Source organism: Cetorhinus maximus, chromosome 4, assembly GCF_964194155.1.
Source record: "Cetorhinus maximus chromosome 4, sCetMax3.hap1.1, whole genome shotgun sequence".
Taxonomy (NCBI): Eukaryota; Metazoa; Chordata; class Chondrichthyes; order Lamniformes; family Cetorhinidae; genus Cetorhinus; species Cetorhinus maximus.
In genome coordinates this window covers 164,647,002-164,668,540 of record NC_135882.1, presented here as the reverse complement: position 1 = coordinate 164,668,540, position 21,539 = coordinate 164,647,002, and positions in this window count along the sequence as shown.

The following is a 21,539-nucleotide window of genomic DNA, read 5'->3' as shown; positions in this document are numbered from 1 at the left end:
ATGAAATGCAAGTTTCAAAGTCCATTCAATCATGACATTATACACAGCAAAGAGACAGATTTTTTTTCTTTGCTTTTCATATATTCCATACCATTTGCCTTTCAAAATCCCATCGCATATTGAAATTATATTTTTTGTTATGTAACAATGTGACATTAGTGGCATTTTTCTGCCTCAGGTTTGTCTCTCATCCTAATCCTTTCAGCCTGATTGAGATGGATTGGGAAGGAGCTTAGAGAATACTTTCATTATGCACATTCGGAGCGAGGGCTGGATAAACGTAATAAAACTCTGGGCTCTGTGGGAATTATGCGTACCCCAAAAAGGGTGGCGGAAGCAGATTCATTTGTAGCTCTCAGAAGGTAATTGGATAGGTATGTGTGAAGGGAAAAAATGGAAGGGATGTGGGGAAAGAGCAGGGAAGCGAGACTAATCAAATAGCTCTTCCAAAGATCCAGCACATGTCCGATGGGCCAAATGGCCTTGTGTACTGTATCATTCTATGAGATGAGGAAGCTGACAAGTATCAGTGCACAGGACAGCACAACCATTCTTAGTTTTGCTTGTAGATACTGAAATTCCTGCTTAAACTTCCTTCATTTAAACCAGAGGCAAGAAAATGAAACGGTGATTGGTGGGAGTGGAGGAAGAACATTTAATGCTCCTTTGTGCAATGTTTTTGGTGTATGGTTTTGGTTTTTGGTGCATTAACTCATTTATTTACAGTGGCAAACATATGGAACGTATGAAGCATTCACTTGATGACATTGGGCGGAATCGTCCCAGGTTTGCACTAAATGCAAGTCGCGGGCGTGAAAAAGACATTTTACCCGCCGGCCACAATGGCAAATTTTCGCACCGTGTCATCTCCTTCCCGCCTTCATAAATTATATCGCCACGGGAAACAAGCCAGATCGCTGGCAGCCGGCCTCTGACTTGCCCACCATGCCATTACCCTGCCTCTTCTTCACTCCGGGCGCCATATTTAAACTGGAGCCCAGCGCCGACTTCTCAATGCCTGCAGCCCAGGGCTGCTCCAGTAAAACCATGGCCCCAAAAACCAAGAGGAGTGCAGCCCCCGATTCAGCTACGCATCCCTGGGACACCTTTTGGATGCCGAGGAGGCCTGCCTTGATGTCCCCTACCCCAGCTCTGGCTGCAGCAGGTCTCATAACTCCGGTTTGGGAGGTAGTGGCAGAGGAGGTCAGTGCCAATGCTGCACAGAAGAGGTCGGCCATTCGGTGCAGAAAGAGGATGAATGATCTCACCCATGCTGCCAGGTTAACCATCTCATCACTCTAAACTCACACGTTCATAAGCCCATCACACATTCACTGGCATCTCACTCACTGCCAGCTCAAGGGACATCACCACTCACTCTCTCACACACCCCCTCACATCTCCATCTGGCTTCATCTCCCCCGGAGATCGCCTCCTCATCCCATCCATGGCTCCACTCAGCACATACGCACACCTGGCATCCTTCTCATTTGGCCTGGCATGCGTTTTGCTCACACCCTCTTCATCTGTCTTTATGTAGGACAAGATCACGCAACAATCAACAGGAGAGGTTCCACACCGGGGGTGGAGTGCTGGTTCATGGGTCACGCACTGGAGCTGGCCGGAGAGGACGTGGACCGTTCCTATGGCACCGGAGAGGTCGGCATCAAGCATAAACGTGAGGATCCTGTCAACACTACTCTGAGTCCACTATTCTGTGTGTAATGCGGCTGCCAAGCACTAATAAACTCCTCTCTCTCTCCTAGGCGCATCTGACACATCACCTTCAGGCAAATTTGACTCCAACCCCAGCACCAACAGCACCTCGGATGAGGACCCTGAGGGCAGCACTGTTGAAGACCCATCACGGTGCTCACCCACACCATCCACCAGGGCAGCAACACACCCCTCGGTGCGACCTAGATGTAGAGGAGCCTCGGGATCACAATCTGGTGAGCACAGCCACACAATCTGTTCCTCATCTCTGTTCTGAAAGGTCTTCCCTTTACTCTGAGGCTGTGCCCTCGGGTCTTAGTCTCTCCTACTAATGGAAACATCTTCCCCACATCCACTCTATCCAGGCCTTTCAGTATTCTGTAAGTTTCAATCAGATCCCCCCTCATCCTTCTAAACTCCATCGAGTATAGACCCAGAGTCCTCAAACGTTCCTCATATGTTAAGCCTTTCATTCCTGGGATCATTCTCGTGAACCTACTCTGGACCCTCTCCAGGGCCAGCACATCCTTCCTGAGATACGGGGCCCAAAATTGCTCACAATATTCTAAATGTGGTCTGACCAGAGCCTTATAAAGCCTCAGCAGCACATCCCTGCTTTTATATTCTAGTCCTCTCGAAATAAATGCCAACATTGCATTTGCCTTCCTAACTACCGACTCAACCTGCAAGTTAACCTTAAGAGAATCCTGGACTAGGACTCCCAAGTCCCTTTGCACTCCAGATTTCTGAATTCTCTCCCCATTTAGAAAATAGTCTATGCCTCTATTCTTCCTACCAAAGTGCATGACCTCACACTTCCCCACGTTGTATTCCATCTGCCACTTCTTTTCCCATTCTCCTAACCTGTCCAAATACTTCTGCAGCCTCCCACCTCCTCAATACTACCTGTCCCTCCACCTATCTTTGTATCATCTGCAAATTTAGCCAGGATGCCCTCAGTTCCTTCATCTAGATCATTAATGTATAAAGTGAAAAGTTGTGGTCCCAACACTGACCCCTTTAGTATGCTTCTTCTTCCTGGGGAAGGATTTTTGCTGTGTCTCCCAAATTACTCCCAGAAACTCCTGCCATTGCTGTTCCACTGTCTTTCCTGCTAGGCTCATCTCCCAGTCAATTCTGGCCAGTTCCTCCCTCATGCCTCTGTAGTTGCCTTTATTCAACTGTAATACCGTTACATCTGATTCCAGCTTTTTCCTCTCAAATTGCAGGGTAAATTCTATCATATTATGGTCACTTCCTCCTAAGGGTTCCTTCACCTTAAGCTCCCTTATCAAATCTGCCTCATTACACATCACTAAATCTAGAATTGCCTGTTCCCTAGTGGGCTCCACCACAAGCTGCTCCAAAAAGCCATCTCGTGGACATTCCACAAATTCCTTTCCTTGGGATCCACTACCAACCTGATTTTCCCAGTCTACCTGCATATTGAAATCCCCCATGATCACTGTAACCTTGCCTTTCTTACACGCCTTTTCTATCTCCCGGTGTATCTTGTGCCCCACATCCTGACTACTGTTTGGAGGCCTGTACATAACTCCCATTATGGTTTTTTTACCTTTGCGGTTCCTCAACTCTACCCACACAGATTCTACATCATCTGACCCTACGTCATTTCTTGCTATCAATTTAATTTCATTTCTTACTAACAAAGCAACCCCACCCCCACTGCCAACCTGCCTATCTTTTCAATAGGATGTATATCCTTGGATATTTAGCTCCTAGTCCTGATCCCCTTGCAGCCACGTCTCCGTGATGCCCACCACATCATACCTGCCAATTTCAATCTGCGCCACAAGCTCATTTACCTTATTTCGTATACTGCGTGCATTCAGATGCAACACCTTCAGTCCTGTATTTCCCGTCCCCTTTCTCACTGTTGTCCCTTTATCTGATGTGCTTGAAGTTAGATTCCTAGCCCTTTCCAAACACTCTGTCCTATTTTGTGTTCTGGGAACTTTAATAACCTCTCCTGGGCTCTCCTTTCTTTTCAGATTTTCATAATTTTCCATGAAGTTGAATCCACCCCACCCCACACGCTAACCTGCTGCTTTGTTTCCCATTAGTCATACTTCTTAGAGTTTTACTCTTCCCTCCCCCCCAACTTTCTAGTTTAAAGTCCTGTTGACTACTCTATTTACCCTTTTTGCTAGAACATTGGACCCAGATCGGTTCAGGTGGAGACCGTCCCAACGGTATAGATTCCTCCTGTTCCAATACTGATGCCAGTGCCCCACGAAATGGAACCCCTCTTTCCCGCACCACTCCTTTAGCCACGTGTTTACTTCCCTTATTCTCGCGTCCCTATGCAAATTTGCACGTGGTTCGTGTAGTAATCCGGAGATTATAACCCTTGAGGAACTGTTCTTTAATTTAGTTCCTAGTTCCTGATAATCCCCAAACAGGTCCTCTTTCCTAGTCTTCCCTATGTTATTTGTCCCGACGTGGACCACAACAACTGGATCCTCCCCCTCCCTCTCCAATATCCATTCAAGCCGGTCAGAGATGTCCCTCACCCTGGCACCGGGCAGGCAACATACCATGCGGGACTCTTGATCCTGCTTACAAAGGATGCTATCAATTCCCCTAATTATAGAATCCCCTACAACTACCACTTGTCTTTTTGCTCCCCCCTCTTGAATGGCCTCCTGTGCCATGGTGCCGTGGTCAGCTGGCTCATCCTCCCTACAGCCCTGTTCCTCATCCACACTGGGAGCTAGTACCTCGTACCTGTTGGACAAGGTCAAGAGCGGAGGCTCCTCTGTTCCTGAACACATGATCCATCTACCTGCCTCACTTGCAGTCACACCCTGCTGACCCTGACCACATCTGGATGATGGCATCATCGCCAGCATCCTCACCTTCAAGGACCTCATCACCCTCATCCCCTTCAACGTCCTCATCGGAGCAGACGTGCAGCTCGTCCATCTCCTCCTCGGCCAGGTCCTCCCCACATTGCAGCCCCAGGTTGTGGAGTGCGCAGCCAGTGACGATGATGTGCAACACCCTCTGGGGACTCCATCGGATCTGTTGAGGCACCGGAACCTCATTTTCAAGATGCCAATCGTGTGCTGCACTAAAGTCTGGGTCGTGGCATGAGCCTTGTTATACCATCGCTCCGCTGCAATTTGAGGCCGCCACATGAACGTCATCAACCACATCCTCAACCCTGGTCCCCTTATCAGGGAACTGAGACCTACGAAGGATGTCGGAGTCATGGACGCTCCCTGGGAATTGTGTGCAGGCCTGTAGGATGTGTTTGTGATGGTCGTACACCAGTTGAACATTCAGCGAGTGGAAGCCCTTGCGGTTGGCATAGTTGACTGCTTGTTGCCATGGAGACTTAAGCACCACTTGAGTGCAGTCGATGCACCTATGGAAAACCTGGGATTGCCGTAAACCCCAGCACTGTTGCTTCCTGGCTTTCCTGATCTCGGTCGAAATACACAAGGTTCTGTGCCTTCATGAAGATAGGGTCCGTGACCTCCTGGATACACGTGTGCGTGGAGGCTTGCGACATCACACAGAGATTACCTGTGGAGCCCTGGAAGGAGCCACTCGTGTAAAAATTGAGCACCGTGGCCACTTTCATGGCCACTGGCACTGGAGGCCCTCTATGTCCCTGTGGCGCCAAATCCTATAGCAGGTGGCATATGCGACTGTCCGGTTCCCTAGACATGCACAGTCTTCAGTGCCACGGGTTCTCAATCATCTGCAGAATGACAAGCGCCATCTATAGATCCTGGGTCTAGCAAGGTGCTTACAAGCATCAGCTCACTGTGGATCTTCAGCTGCATGCGCAGCAGTCCCTGCCGCCCCTTGGACAAGCTGAGTGAGTGGGCAAATGCATGGCAGATGCATTTAATGTGGATATAATGTGGATAAATGTGAGGTTATCCACTTTGGTAGCAAAAACAGGAAGGCAGATTATTATCTGAATGGCTATAAATTGAGAGAGGGGAATGTGCAACAAGACCTGGGTGTCTTCATACACCAGTCGCTGAAGGTAAGCATGCAGGTGCAGCAGGCGGTAAAGAAAGCAAATGGTATGTTGGCCTTCATAGCGAGAGGATTCGAGTACAGGAACAGGGATGCCTTGCTGTGATTATACAGGGCCTTGGTGAGACCACACCTGGAATATTGTGTGCAGTTTTGGTTCTCCTTATCTGAGGAAGGCTGTTCTTGCTATAGAGGGAGTGCAGTGAAGGTTTACCAGACTGATTCCTGGGATGGCGAGACTGACATATGAGGAGAGATTGAGTCGGTTAGGAATATATTCGCTGGAGGTCAGAAGCATAAGGGGGGATCTCATAGAAACCTATAAAATTCTAACAGGACTAGACAGTGTAGATGCAGGAAGGATGTTCCCGTTGGTGGGGGAGTCCAGAACCAGGAGTCACAGTCTGAGGATATGGGGTAGACCATTTAGGACTGAGATGAGGAGAAATTTCTTCACACAGAGAGTGATGAGCCTGTGGAATTCGCTATCACAGGAAGTAGTTGAGACCAAAACATTGTACGTTTTCAAGAAGGAGTTTGATATAGCTCTTGGGGCTAAAGGGATCAAAGGATATGGGGAGAAAGCGGGAGCAGGCTATTGAGTTGGATGATCAGCCATGATCATAATCAATGGTGGAGCAGGCTCGAAGGGCCGAATGGCCTACTCCTGCTCCTATTTTCTGTTTCTATGTTTCAGTTTGTGGGAGGTATTTCTCCCTTTGCCAAGCATCTCCGCCGCTCTCTTCTCCTTGTTCACTGGTTCCTGTAAGCCATGAGGCATGCCGCTAAATCACCAGGCTCCCTGATCTTGATGTTCTCCTCCTGCAGGATCAAAGAGAGAGACACCTGGGTTAGCATATGTATCCCAAGAACCTCTTCTGGTTAAGTCTCAAGGCCCCTTCATGTATGCTGGCTACCATTTGGATGGCCAGTTTGTAGTGCATTCATTGGCTGTCCGAAACCCTATCTACCTCTGCCCCACTCCACTTGATCGACCGGCGGCAGTTCAGCCACTAGACTGAACGCTGTGCTCTCAACTCAGGCGCAGGCATTCTCCTAACCCACACTGTAAGGCTGCACTCTTAGCTTGAACCATAAGGGATACTGATCCAAACCTTTATAAAGACATTGCAAGAGGCTGTGAGCACCTCCACCAGTGACTGCGCCATGGCCACCTTTCACAAGGAGATTCTACAACTTGCCCAGTCGTCCAGTTGTTTTGCTGCCCCCTAAAATGCACATTAATCTGCCATCTGCGCCAGAGGGGTGAAGAGTTCCGGAGCATTTGGTGGCACATTCATGCTTTTGCGTTACTTGAGTGCGTACAAAAAGCTTCAGAGGCCCGACTCCAAGCATGTCAATGGAGCTGAATGGTCTCAACTGTGGCAGGATGCTCCATTTTGACAAGCTTTTCCAAGTGCATGGCCTCTTCCCTCACCGTCCACCCTACCTCTCCCCGCATCCCCCACCACCCACCCCACCCCACCCCCAGCATGTGTTTGTGTACTTCCTTCAGTCTGTGCTGCCTTGCCCCAATCCCTGCCCTTGCCCCAGCACTGCACTGAAAGCCAGACAGAAAAAAGTAACTTGCCTGTGCACACGCCCCTCCCGAATGTGTGGCGCCTCTTCCTCGATGTCCTATGGGCGATCCTCACGAGCACTGCGCAAGGTTGTGTGCGCTCACCTCTGAGTTCCCCTTGAAGTTCAGCTCGCCAGGTGCACGCCTTTTAAAGGCAGTCGTAAATCACACCGTCCTGAAGTCACATCAACATGGGAGGTAAATTTGACATGGCGGTGGGGGGGGAATGATTCCAGCGTGGGGGCACAATGATGAGATCCAAATGCATTAAAATTAAGTTCCAGACATTGGACAGCGGGAAACGTGGCCCGCCGTTGACGGACGGAGCGGACAATCGCAAACTGGTTTCATGATGGCGTAAAAGAGATTTTTGGCCTTCTCACCATATTGTCCACTCACGCCCGCCATGACCCCCGCCCCCAATGGGAGCGAAAAATTCCAGCCGTTGTTTCTAAACCAAAAAGATGTTTTTTCCTGCTCTTTACATAGTTCTGTATTACATTTCTAGCTTTCTTCACGCTAATTCACCAATCATATACACTGGACTGGTAAACAATAACATAGGTCCTTGTATTTAAAGATGGGTGTTAATATGTACAAGTTACAGGAGAGCTCAACATACACATCTAACCTAAGGATTCACATCACACAGCCAGCAAGTCACATGCTGTTTTACATCACTCCTTCAGCAATGACACATGTATATATAATTTGCATATTCTCTTAAAGCGACATAGCATTTTTTGCCAAGCTAAGAAATTGTAGGCAGGTACTTTGGACAGAATATAGTCGATACTTGATTCTGTGACTTGATCAAGCTCACAAGGAAACATTGCCAACTCCATCCACAACCATTCTTTAACTCGCTGAGGAATAATCTTCAAAGTTTCAGATATTTATGACAAGAATAGAACATGAATTATATCACCTTGTCAGCTTTTACCATGACAACCGTTCTGTCAGCCTCCTCCTCAAGTGTAGACAAAGGTCACGAGAATGGTCATAACCTGGCAGGGATCCCGAACTCGCAAAGATAATCTTCATGAGTTGGGATGTTCAGATGCTGGAGAGGGTGCAGAGAGAGAGTCGGCTAGCAGGGATGTGGGCCTTCGGTTGCATGGAGAGGCAGGAGAAACTTGGGCTGGTCTCCATCCAGTAGGGGGTCAGTTAAGGGGAGACTTGTTGGAGGTGTTCACCATCATAAGGGCGGAGGAGAAACAGTTTCCATTAGCAGGAGGGATGGTAATCAGAGAAAACAGATTTAAGGAATTGGCAAAAAAAAAAAATCAAAGGAAGGATGAGGAGAATTCTTTCTTATGCAGCAAGTTGTCGTGCCCTGGAATGTGCTGCCTGGAAAGGTGGTGGAAGCAGATTCAATCGGAAATTTCAAATGGAAAGTGGATTTATATTTGAAAAGGGAATATTTGCAGGGCTATGGCAAGTGTGTAGAGGAGCGGGACTAATTGGACAGCTCTTTCCAATAGCCAGCATCAGGTGCAATGGGCCTAACAGCCTCCTTCTGTGCTGTAAGTTTGGTGGGAACAATTATATGCATTTATGTTGCACCTTTAATGTAGAAAAACACCCTTTAGTGTTTCACAGAGACAGAATCAAAACAAATAATCATGCGAGGGCAGAGATTCCAATGGAAGTCCATTGACCTAAAGCAAAGCAGGTTCATCCTAACTCAGCAGTTCCCAAGTTGCGGCTGTCAATCGCCATCCAGAATTAGCAACAGGAACAACGGAGCCCATCGCTGCTCCAGGTAGGGGTGCAAAGATGAAAGGGACTTCTTAAAACAGTGCCCCACATGGTGGCAGCCATTTTTTCCTTTATGGTGGGGTTTCCCCCCCACTCACCAGCCCCCCACCCGTTCCCACCCAAGGTTGTCCAATCTCCGCCGACATTATGCCATGGTGCAGTAACACAGGTACACTGCCAAATCATGTAAGCCCCCTCCCCTGAGCCCGTGAACCTCAGTGACAGAATTCCACAGCACTCTTGATCCCAGAAATCAGGCTGGATTTTCTAAGCTGCCGTACCTTAACATGCCAGGGAATATATTAAAGGCAGGCCGAGACTACTCCCAGGGTAGAAGGCACCATTTAGTCAAGAGAGTGTCCTCAATGAATAACTAAATCATCTATTTCCACTATTAAAGAACTGTACAGGTGATTGTGCGATTTCAAGGGAGGTCCACAGAGTACTTATACTAAGGGCCATTTTCATTTATCCAGTAAACTGATGGGATCGGGAGCAACACAGCCTGACCAAAGGAGACAACCGAGAATAATATTGGGCAGACTGTAAAACCGACATTCCACCCAATCCCATGAGCTTCCTGTCCAGCCAGCTAGGCTAAAATCATCCCCCTCCCAGGTTCTTCCTACAATATTGCAGGGCTGATGACAGTTGTTACAATTTGAGCCTGTTGCTCAGCCAGTGACTCATGGCACTGATTAACCCATACCATCCCGCAGGCCAGAAGCACGTGGGAAAAACAGGACAGTCCCTGAGCTGAGAGCTGGCACCTTGCAGGAAATGGGACAGCTATTTCAGCTACACTAGGGTGAGCTCCACAACCCCAAGAGGGTTGCACAGTGCCCTGCTGCGTCTGAAAATCTGGAACGCTCTTCCCCAAAGGGCATCAATTGAAATTTTCAGGACTGAGGTTGATAGTTTTTTGCTAGGAAAGGGTCTCAAGGGAGGTTGTGGGGAAATGGAGTTAGGTACAGATCAGCCATGATATGATAGAACAGCCTTGAGGGGCTGATTGGCCCCAATGTTACGACGCAAGCTGCCTGGATAGGTGTAGGCAGAAAGGGAACAGTCATGTAAATCGCATCAAGAAAACTTCCAGGCTTAAAGGTAATTGTACCCCAGTGCATATAAAAGAAGAAAGACTTGTATTTATCTAGTGCCCTTTCACAACCTCAGGATACCCTGCAGCCCTTTATAGTCAATAAACTACTTTTTGAAGTGTCATAAAGTAAGATATCCCACAGAGAAATGAATAGTCATTATTTGGTAACCCAACAGTTAAAGCATTTTTTTTTCTCCATTTAAGGCTAATCTGGCAATTTCATGTTCCATTAAAATCCGCCTGAAAGGAACAGTTTTAGCTGCAACAATCGCATAACAGGGCATTGTTGGGCCTAATTGATGAGAGGACTTGAGGCTTTGGGCAGCAATCTCATGCCCTGAGCTGTGATCCTTGCAGATTCTGACTGCAGAGACAACCTGCTCGTTACTTCAGGAACCCCAAGAAAGCTAATTAAAACTGTGCGCTGTGCGGAGAGGAAAGCTGCACGGTAATCAGGAGACCCCTCTAACTACTTTTTTTTTTCAATTTCTATGCAAGCAATTCTGTTTCGCATGACGGTATCTGTGACACAGTATGAGTTTCAGTTGTCTGCATCTTTTAATCTGCTCAGTCACCTAGTGTTAATTACAGAGTCATTGGACAGTTTCACCAGAACATCAATAATTCAGGCTCCAACTGAACATTTGTAAGGAGCTATGTATGTGAAACTTTTCCTGCTCAACGGCTTAGTAAATCTATGTTTTCTTTATCTGTTTTGCCCTGCAGTATTTAACCCTGAGACCCAGGACTTTGACAATGACACTTTGCTCACAATGGGCAATTATCTCTCCCCTGCCTTATCCTTCGCGTATCTAAGTATCACCCGCTGCTAGGCGGCAAAATTTGGTGTCTTGGCACCGCTGGTGTCTGTGCCCAGAAGTCGGAAAATGGCAGCTGATCTGTTTTCAGTCACTTCTGGTGCAGCATGCATCCGTGCCATGCTTGGAAGGGCTCTGGCGCGGCTGTGCAATGTGTGCACTGGAGTGGGCAGATCCTGATGTCACCCAGCATCCAACACTGATTTGCAACCTACTTGCCTTTTTGGGCCTTACCGGTCCTGTTAGCTTCCTCTTTTAAACACCCACAGCCGAAACCTGAGCTCAGCTGCACAGGGGAGCCCCCTCGCCCTGCACAAGGGCTATTTCAAGGCATCAGCATGGGACCGTCAGTGACTTGCCTTTGTCGCTGCAGAGTGAGTGGATGACCGGTGTTCTGTGTGGTTGGAGAAGTCCTGCAAGGTTGCTGGACTCAGAAAGAAGTCATGCTGAACTTAGCCAAGGATCTCAGTGGTGTTTGAGGGCCTGTCAACAGAAAAGTCTAATTTAGTGTTGGCAATGCCATTGAATGTCAAGGGGAGATTCTCTCTCATTGCAGATGGTCAATGCCTGGCACTTATGTGGCGCAAATGCTACTTGCCACTTATCAGCCCAAGTTTGAACGTTGTCCAGGTCTTGCTGCAGATGTAAACGTATCACTTCAGTATCCGAGGAGTTACAGCTGGGATTGAACACTGCACGACCATCACTGAACATTTCCACTTCTGACCTTATGATGGAGAGAAGGTCATTGATGAAGCAGCTGAAGATGGTTGGGCCTAGGACACTACCCTGAGGAACTCCTGCAGTGATGTCCTGGGACTGAGCTGACTGAACTCCAACAACCACAACCATCTTCCTCTGTGCAGGGTGTGACTCCAACCAGCAGAGCGTTTTGCCCCTGATTCCCATTAACTCTAGTTTTGCTACAACCCTTCGATGCCACAGTTGGTCAAATGCTGCCTTGATGTCCAGGACAGTCACTCTCACCTCACCTCTGCAGTTCAGCTCTTTTATCCATGTTTGAACCAAGGCTGTAATGAGGTCAGGAATCTGGTAGAGCCCAAACTGAGCATTGATGAGCAGGTTAGTAAATGCCTCTTGATAGCACTGTCAACAACACTTTCCATCACTTTATAGATGATTAAGAGTAGGATGAATGGACAGTAATTGACAGGATCAGATTTGTTCTGTTTTTTTGTGGACAGGGCATACTGTGCAATTTTCCACATTTCATGTATTTTCAACTCCAGATCTCCTCTCTCCTGTTGGTTAAGCAGCCAGCCACAGCCGATGATAGACTTGACCCCAAGAATAGTTAGAAATCCAGACTGATGATATTACTATGGCATCTCGGATGAGTCAGAATACACTCTGATGCTGTAGTTTAATCTCAATTGACATCTTTCTTATTTTTCCTAACTACTGAGTCTGAGTAACATTTACTTAAAATTACATAGTTTGGAATATGAAAATAGGCCATTCAGCCCATCAGGGTCCATGCTGGTGTTAATGCCCACACAAGCCTCCTCCCACCCTACTTCATCTCCTCCTTTCAGCATTTCCTTCTATCCTTTGTCCCTCGTATTCTTATCTAGCTTTCCTTTAAAGGCATCTATGCTATTCACCTAAACTACTCATTGTGACAGTGAATTCCACATTGTAACCACTCTTTGGGTAAGGAAGTTTTGCCTCAATTCCTCGTTTGATTTATAGTGACCATCTTATATTGATGGCCCCTAGTTCTGGACTCATTTCAAGAGAGACCCTAATATTACAAGCAATAAAGAAATGCTACAAATAAGCAAGATACATGAAACATGAATTACACTCTGATTTTGTAATAATAATATGGAAGAACATTAAGTTCAGTGAGGTTTAACTGTCTATTCATAAAGTACTGCATGTAAACCTTCATGCCTTACGCAGAAAGATAGGTTTCCCAATGCTAAATACAGACACTTAAATAAACAGCTAGGGGGCACTTTTTAAAATTAGAGTTGCCCCCTTATAGGACACAGATGAGGAGAAATTTTTTTCTCTCAGAGGGTTGTGTGACTTTGGAACTTTCTGCCTCCAAAGGCACTGGAGGTGGGGGTCACTGCAAATTGTTAAGGCAGAAGTAGATAGATCCTTGTTAAGCAAGGGAATCAAAGGCTGTCAGGGATAGATGGGAATGTGGAACTCAAAACACAAACAAATCAGCCATGATCTTATTGAATGGTGAAGCAGGTGCGAGGGGTCGAATGGCCTACTTCTGCCCCTATTTCGTATGTTTTTATATAATGCCTTTCCTACTTCAGGACACCCCAGAGTGCTTTACAGCCAACTAAATACTTTTGAAGTGTAGCCACTATTGTCATGTAGGAAATATGTCAACCAATTTGTGCAAAGCAAGTCCCCACAAGCAGCAATATGATAATAGCCAAATAATCTGCCCTTCTGATGACGATTGGAAGATACATATTAACCAGGACACTGGGGATAACTGCCCCGCTCTTCACTGAAATAGTGCAACTGGGATCTTTTACATCCAACCAAGAGGGCAGGCAAGAGGTTTAATACCTCATTTGATAGATAGCATCTCCAACAAGGTAGCATTCGCTTAGAGCTGCACTGGGGATGGCAGCCTAGATTTTCTGTTCAAGTCACTGGAGGGAGACTTGAATGTACAGCCTTTCAAGACTTAAAGAGAAGCTGTTACCTACTAAGCCACAGCTATGCCATCAATCATTATCACTAAACAGTCCACTGACCGTCTCTGGACTTTTTTTTTTCCAAAAATATAATTTATTCTTCAAACTTATAAAAGTAGATTACACAACAGTTCAAAGTTAACATTCTATAAAATGCAATACAGTTCAGTTCCTTTCAACACACATGAGGTGCCTCACTACACGTACCATGACCGTTGCTGAATTTCCTGCTTTCTCTTGACAGTTGATTCTTGAACACGAGTGTTTCCACACAGTTACATTGCTCATTGTAAAGACCTCATTTCAAGGTTGTGACCAAATGTACAACGATTTCATCCTGTTCATTTACTATACAGAACAGCCTCCAAATGCTAATCAAGCTAGTGCCTGGTGCCATACCTTACAGGGAAGATATTCTGTCTTCTCTGCAAAAATGAATGGTTTGCATTGGTATCATTACCAGTTCATAATTAACATGCACTAATTAGAAAAATAGCAGCTTGTCCTAAACAAATTAGTCATTGTACAAATTCTAACTTCCATTGAATCCTGTCCTACCATCTGGGAACAAACTTGAATAAAATTACAGTGCATTTACAACAAAGAAACAAGCCAGTTGTTCCAACCGATCAATACCAGTGTTAATGCTCCACACAAGCCTCCACTATATCATATTTCATCTCACTTTATCAGCACATCCTACTATTCCCTTCACCCCCATGTGCTTATCTAACTATCCCACAAGTGCATCTAAACTAATCTCCTCAAATACCCCATGTGGTAGCGAGTTTCACATTCTAAACATTCGCTAGGCAAAGAAGCTTCTCCTGAATTCTCTGTGGATTTATTATTGACTATTGGTATGTATTTGGACTCTCCCTAAGTGAAAACATCTTCTAGCTCTTCTGGGCTCAGCTGTACAGTGGGCGGGTGGGTCGGTGGGGAGGAATTATGAGATTTAATAGTTAGGGGAATGGGCAGGTGTTTCTGCAGCCATAGACCCTAATCCAGGATGGTATGTGCCCTCGCTGTGTCAAGATCAAGGATGTTGTTGAGCGGCTGCAGAGCATCCTGAGGGGGAGGTGAACTGAAAGCAGTCGTGGTCTACATCAGTGCCAACGACATAGGCAGAAAGAAGAATGTGTTCCTGCAGTTAAAAACAGTAACCTCCAGATTACTCTCAGTACCACATGCAAGTGATAATAGAAATAGGGGGATAAAGCAGATAAATGCATGGCTGGAAAGATGATGCAGGAGGGAGAGCTTTAGATTCCTGGGACATTGGGACACGTTCCAGGGAAGATGGGGCCTGTACAGGCCAGGTACAGAGCTGGGACCAATTTCCTTTTGTGCTAGTGCTGTTGGGGAGGGTTTAAACTAAATTGGCAGTGGTGTGGGAACCAAGAAGTAATAATAGAGAGGGATAGAAAAGTGCAAAGAATACTGGGAGAAACAGATAGCATTAGAGGAGGAAACAGTGAGGTATTGAGGTGTCAGAGTAAAGGAGAAAGTAATAAAGTCTAAATTAGGGTTACTGTGCATGGATGTGAATGAATGCAGTGTAATAACTAAGATGATGAGTTGCAGGCACAGATAGTCACATGGAAATATGATGTTATGATGATAAAGGAGACCCGGCTCGAAGAAGGACAAGACTGAGTATTAAATATTCCTGGATATAAGGTGTTCAGGAAGATAGTGAAGGAAGGAAAGGAGGAGGGTTGGAAGAATTGATTAAGGAAAGCATTGCAGTGCTGGAGACAGAGGATGTCGCAGAGGGGTCAATGATATAATTTATTTGTCTACAACTAAGGAATAAAAAAAGTACAATTACATAGCTTGCTATAGTTTACAGGCCACCAACTATTGGGAAAGATGTAGTGGAACAAATTTGCAAGGAAATCACAGAGAAGTGTAAGAATTATGGAGTAGTTATAATGGGGGACTTGAATTATCCAAATATAGACTGGGATAGTCGTAGTGTAAAGAGCAGAGAGGGGCAAGAGTTTCTAGAGTGGGATCAGGAGAAATTTCTATAGCAGTTCCAGTCCAACAAGAAAGAAGGCACAGCTGGACCTGATTTTGCGAATGAGGTGGGCCAAGTGAATCAAGGGTCAGGAGGGGAACATTTGGGGATGGTGATGATTATGTAATAAAGCTTAGGATAGCTATGGAAAAGGACAAGGAGCAATCCAGGGCAAGAATAACTAACTGGGAGGAAGCAACTTCAATGAGATAACAACGGCTCTGACCCAGATACATTGAAATCAAAGATTAGCCTGCAAAACTGTAACTGAGCAGTGGGCTGCTTTTAAAGAGGAGATAATTCAAGTACAGTCAAGGTATATTCCGACTAAGTGGAAAGATAGGGAAAACAAATCCACAGCTTCCTGGATGATGAAAGAGATAGAGATTAAGATGATGAAGAAAACGTGCTTATGGCAGATGTCAAATGGATAATACAACAGAGAACCAGGCTGAATATTGAAGGCTCAGAGGAGAGCTGAAAAAGCAAATAAAAGAAGCAAAGAGAGGGTGAGAAGAGACTGGCAGCTAACGCAAAAAGGAGTCCAAATGTCTTCTGTGGGCATATGAATAGTAAAATGGTAGTAAGAAGAGGAGTGGAGTCAATTAGGGACCAAAAGGGGGATTTACACAAGGATGTAGGAGTCATGGCTAAGTATTAAATAAATACTTCATTCCTGCCTTTACCAAGGAAGAAGATGCTGCACATGTCATGGTGAATGAGGAGGTAGTTCTGACTCATGAAAGGTATAAAATTGATAAGGAGAAGGTATTAGATAGGTTGCCTGTACTTTAAGTTGATATGGCACTAGGACCAGATCAGATGCATACAAGGATACTGAAGGAAGTGAGAGTGGAAATGGCGGAGGCACTGGCCATAATTTTCCAATCTTCCTTGTTCAAAAAAAGGTATAAATATAAGTCCAGTACCTACAGGCTAGTCAGTTTAACCTCAGTGATACTTGGGAAGCTTCTAGTAATGATAAATGAGGACAAAATTAATAGTCAGATGGGAAAATGCAGGTTAATTAAGGAAAGCCAGCATGGATTTGTTACAGACAAATCATGTTTAACTAACTTGCTGGTGTTTTTTGATGAGATAGTGTCTTAATGGGCTCCATCCTGCGCTCAAATTCACCAACGAACTGGAGCAGTCAAATGAACTCCCCTTCCTTGACATACGAGCTGAGGAATCTGCCAGGGGGTTATCGATCACTGTCTACTGCAAACCTACCTTCACTGGTCAATATACACATTGGGATTCTTACAGTTCCACACGCTATAAGATTGGTCTTATCGGTAACCTTGTAAATAGGGCCCAGACATGTCCCAGCCACTGCTCACAATGGGCAGGGTACAGACTGCACCCTTGCAAAACTCAAAACACAGTGTCCAATATTAGATGTGATTCCACGATTGGACAACATTTGCTAAATAATCCTCAGTGTGCTAAGAATTACACTGACAACGAATTTAAGATTGTCAGTCGGGTTCGCAGTTTGGCACATTTGCGTGTACTGGAAGCTACATATATTAATACACAGAGCCCTGTTCTTTGCAGACAGAAAGAACATGTACACGCATTGTGTCTATTTCAGCTAAACAAAATAAGTGACAGCCATTCACTGACTCTCTCAGGGCAATGCCTTGACCAATCAGGGTCAAGCTGCCTGGTTTAAATTTCAAACAAAGCTTGGTAGTTAACTATTAGTCACCATCTGTGGTGCAGTCTCCGTGGCAATGCCACTTGCCAACCAATCAGCACTCTCATGCCATATAACTTTTTGTTTTCCCCCTTATATTGGCATTCTTGTGAATGTCCTGATGAGTGCAAAACAAAAAGCTTAGACATGTGTCTATTTTCAGCAATACTGAAGTTCTGTACTACCAAACGACTATAACTGAGAGGGCCAATGAGGGTGGTGCTGTTGATATGGTGTACATGGACTTTTAAATCTATAATACCACACAACAGAATTGTAAGCAAAATTCAAGCTCATGGAACTAAAAAGGGCAGTAGCAACATGGATACGATATTGGCTGAGTGACAGGAATCAGAGACTAGTGGTTAAGTGTTTTTCAGACTGGAGGAAGGATTATAGCGGAGTTCCCCAGGGATCAGTGTTAGGACCCCTGCTCTTCCTGATATATATTAAGGACTTCAACCTCAGTATACAGGGTGAAATTTCAAAATTTGTGGCCAATACAAAACTTGGCGGAAGGACCGAGAACCAGAGGGCACAGATTTAAGGTAATTGGCAAAATAAGCACTAGCAACATGAGGAAAATCTTTTTCACACAGCGGGTATTTATAGGATCTGCCTGAGCATGTGGTACAGGCAGGTTCAATCAGGGCATTCAAAAGGGAATTGGATTATGAAATGAGAAGGAAAAATGTGCAGGGCTATAGGGAAAAGACAGGGGAGTGACACTAGAGGAATTGCTCCATCCGAGAGCCAGCACAATTATTACAAGTCTCCTTCTGTGCTATAACCATTCTATAACTCTGAAGAAGTCATCAGGACTCGAAGCATTAACTCTGTCTTTTTCTCCACAGATAGAAACATAGAAACTAGGAGCAGGAGGAGGTCATTCAGCCCTTCAAGCCTGCTCCGCCATTCATTATGATCATGGCTGATCATCCAAATCAATAGCCTGCTCCTGCTTTCTCCCCATACCCTTTGATCCCTTTCACCTCAAGGGCTATATCTAACTCCTTCTTGAAAACATACAATGTTTTGGTCTCAACTACTTTCTGTGGTAACGAATTCCACAGGCTCACCACTCTCTGGTTGAAGAAATTTCTCCTCATCTCAGTCCTAAATGGTCTACCCCATATCCTCAGACTGTGACCCCTGGTTCTGGACTCACCCACCATCAGGAACATCCTTCCTGCATCTACCCTGTCTAGTCCTGTTAGAATTTTATAGGTTTCTGTGAGATTCCCCCCTCATTCTTCTGAACTCCAGCGAATATAATCCTAATCGATTCAATCTCTCCTCATAAATTAGTTCCGCCATTCCAGGAATGAGTCGGGTAAACCTTCGCTGCACTCCCTCTATAACAATTACATCCTTCCTCAGATAAGGAGACCAAAACTACACACAATATTCCAGGTGTAGTCTCACCAAGGCCTTGTACAATTGCAGCAAGACATCCCTGTTCCTGTACTCGAATCCTCTGGCTATGATGGCCAACATACCATTTGCCTTCTTTACCACCTGCTGCACCTGCATGCTTACCTTCAGCAACTGGTGTACAAGGACACCCAGGTCTCATTGCATATTCCTCTCTCTCAATTTATAGCCATTCAGATAATAATCTGCCTTCCTGTTTTTGCTACCAAAATGGATAACCTCACATTTATCCACATTATACTGCATCTGCCATGCATTTGCCCACTCACTCAGCTTGTCCAAATCACATTGAAACATCTCTGAATCCTCCTCACAGCTCACCCTCCCACCCAGCTTTGTGTCATCTACAAATTTGGAGATATTACATTTAATTCCCCCATCTAAATCCTTAATATATATTGTGAATAACTGGGGTCCCAGCACTGATCCCTGTGGTACCCCACTAATCACTGCCTGCCATTCGGAAAAAGACCCGTTTATTCCTACTCTTTGTTTCCTGTCTGCCAACCAGTTTTCTATCCATCTCAATACACTACCCCCAATCCCATGCACTTTAATTTTACACGCCAATTTCTTATGTGGGACTTTGTCGAAAGCCTTCTGAAAGTCCAAATAAACCACATCCACTGGCTCCGCCTCATCAACTCTACTAGTTACATCCTCGAAAAATTCCAGTAGATTTGTCAAGTATGGTTTCCCTTTCATAAATCCATGCTGACTCTGTCCAATTCTTCCACTATTTTCCAAGTGCTCAGCTATTAAATCTTTTATAATGGACTCCAGAATTTTCCCCACTACCAAAGTCAGCCTGACTGGTCTATAATTCCATGTTTTCTCTCTGCCTCCCTTTTTAAATACCGGGGTTACATTAGCTACCATCCAATCTGTAGGAACTGTTCCAGAGTCTATAGAATCTCAGAAGATGACCACCAATGCATCCACTATTTCTAGAGCCACTTCCTTGAATACTCTGGGATGTAGATTATCAGGCCTGGGGGATTTATCGGCCTTCAATCCCACCAATTTCCCCAACTCCATTTCCCTACTAATACTGATTTCTTTCAGTTCCTCCCTCTCACTAAACCCTGCATTCCTCAACATTTCTGGTATGTTATTTGTGTCCTCCTTTGTGAAGACAGAACCAAAGTATGTATTTAGTTGGTCAGCCATTTCTTTGTTCCCCATTATAAATTCCCCAGTTCACCAATCTTTTTCTCTTCACATACCTATAGAAACTTTTACAGTCAGTTTTTATGTTCCCTGCAAGCTTAATCTCGTACTCTATTTTCCCCTTCTTAATCAATCCCTTGGTCCTCCATTGCTGAATTCTAACCTGCTCCCAATCCTCAGGTCTGTTGTTTTTTCTGGCCAATTTGTATGCCTCTGTCTTGCATCTAATTTCTGTCAGACCTGCTGAGTTTTTCCAGCAATTTTTGTTCTTGTTTCTTATTTCCAGCAAATTCCCCTGTTTCTGACTGTAAGGGACCTACAAGGTAACTTTCACCTATGATCCTCCCTACCCTGTCTGCCCTATTGGGAAACATATGGGATTGGTTTGACCCTCATATTATTTTGAAGTCGATAGTATTGTTGGGTAGAGTGTAAATCCAGTGTTCGACAAGAGCCTGTGGGTTTTTCGTCCTGCATCCGCAGTATTTTGCTTTTATCTATAATTCTCTATGTTTACTGTATAAAACCCTTTCATAATTTTAAAGATCTCTACTTGGTCACTCCTCAAGCCTCTCCTTTCAAGGGAAAAGAGCTCCTGCATGTTTTAATCTAACCTGCAGGACAAAAAACCCACAGGCTCTTGTCGAACACCGGATTTACACTCTATCCAACAGTACTATTGACTTCAAAATAATATGAGGGTCAAACCAATCCCATATGTTTCCCAATTGGGCAGACAGGGTAGGGAGGATCATAGGTTAAAGTTACCTCTTTAACCATGTTTGATACTGAATTCAACCACAGCGACTCCCTACTTCCTCCCATGCAAAATGCAAATGTTATTGAACCCATTCACACATTCAAAATGAACGGTGTCAAAGAGGCAAAACCATTTCCAACCATCTGCATGTGAAAGAATGCAGCTATAAATACAGTTATAAGAGAATCCTGCTATAAATGAGGGGTTATAAGAAAACCCAGATATAAATAAGGAGTTATAGGATTAAAAAGAGTAATTCTCCTATAGTGTAGGGATTAAAAATTGAAAGCAGAGTTCATCTGCTGGACAAAGATCCAAGGAGTTTATAAACATGCCTGGGCATAATTGTGTGCTCAAGGGCAAGAACATCCTGTAGCTTGGGATATGGTATATCCTATAATGCAAGGCAGTTCTGAAAGAAATAGGTACTGGCCTTTACATAACCTCGACAAGGCACTGATAAATTGTAAGATACTACAATCTGACAATGGATAACCTTAAGTTCGACCCTAAATAACTTATTATCTGAATCCTGGAAACTCTAATAATGATCATCTGCACCTTTCAGTGTCTTGTTTGCTTGCAGGATGTTGACTAAAGTGAAGGATGTGAAAAATCAAAGGATGTTGTCCAGCATGAGTGCTCAAAATGCTTCCTGCTCTTTCAGTTACTTTATGATATAAATATTGGAACCACACAGTAGGATTTTTAGATTCATTGGATTCACTTCAGTGTCGCTAAAGGTAAAGGCTTAGTTGCTG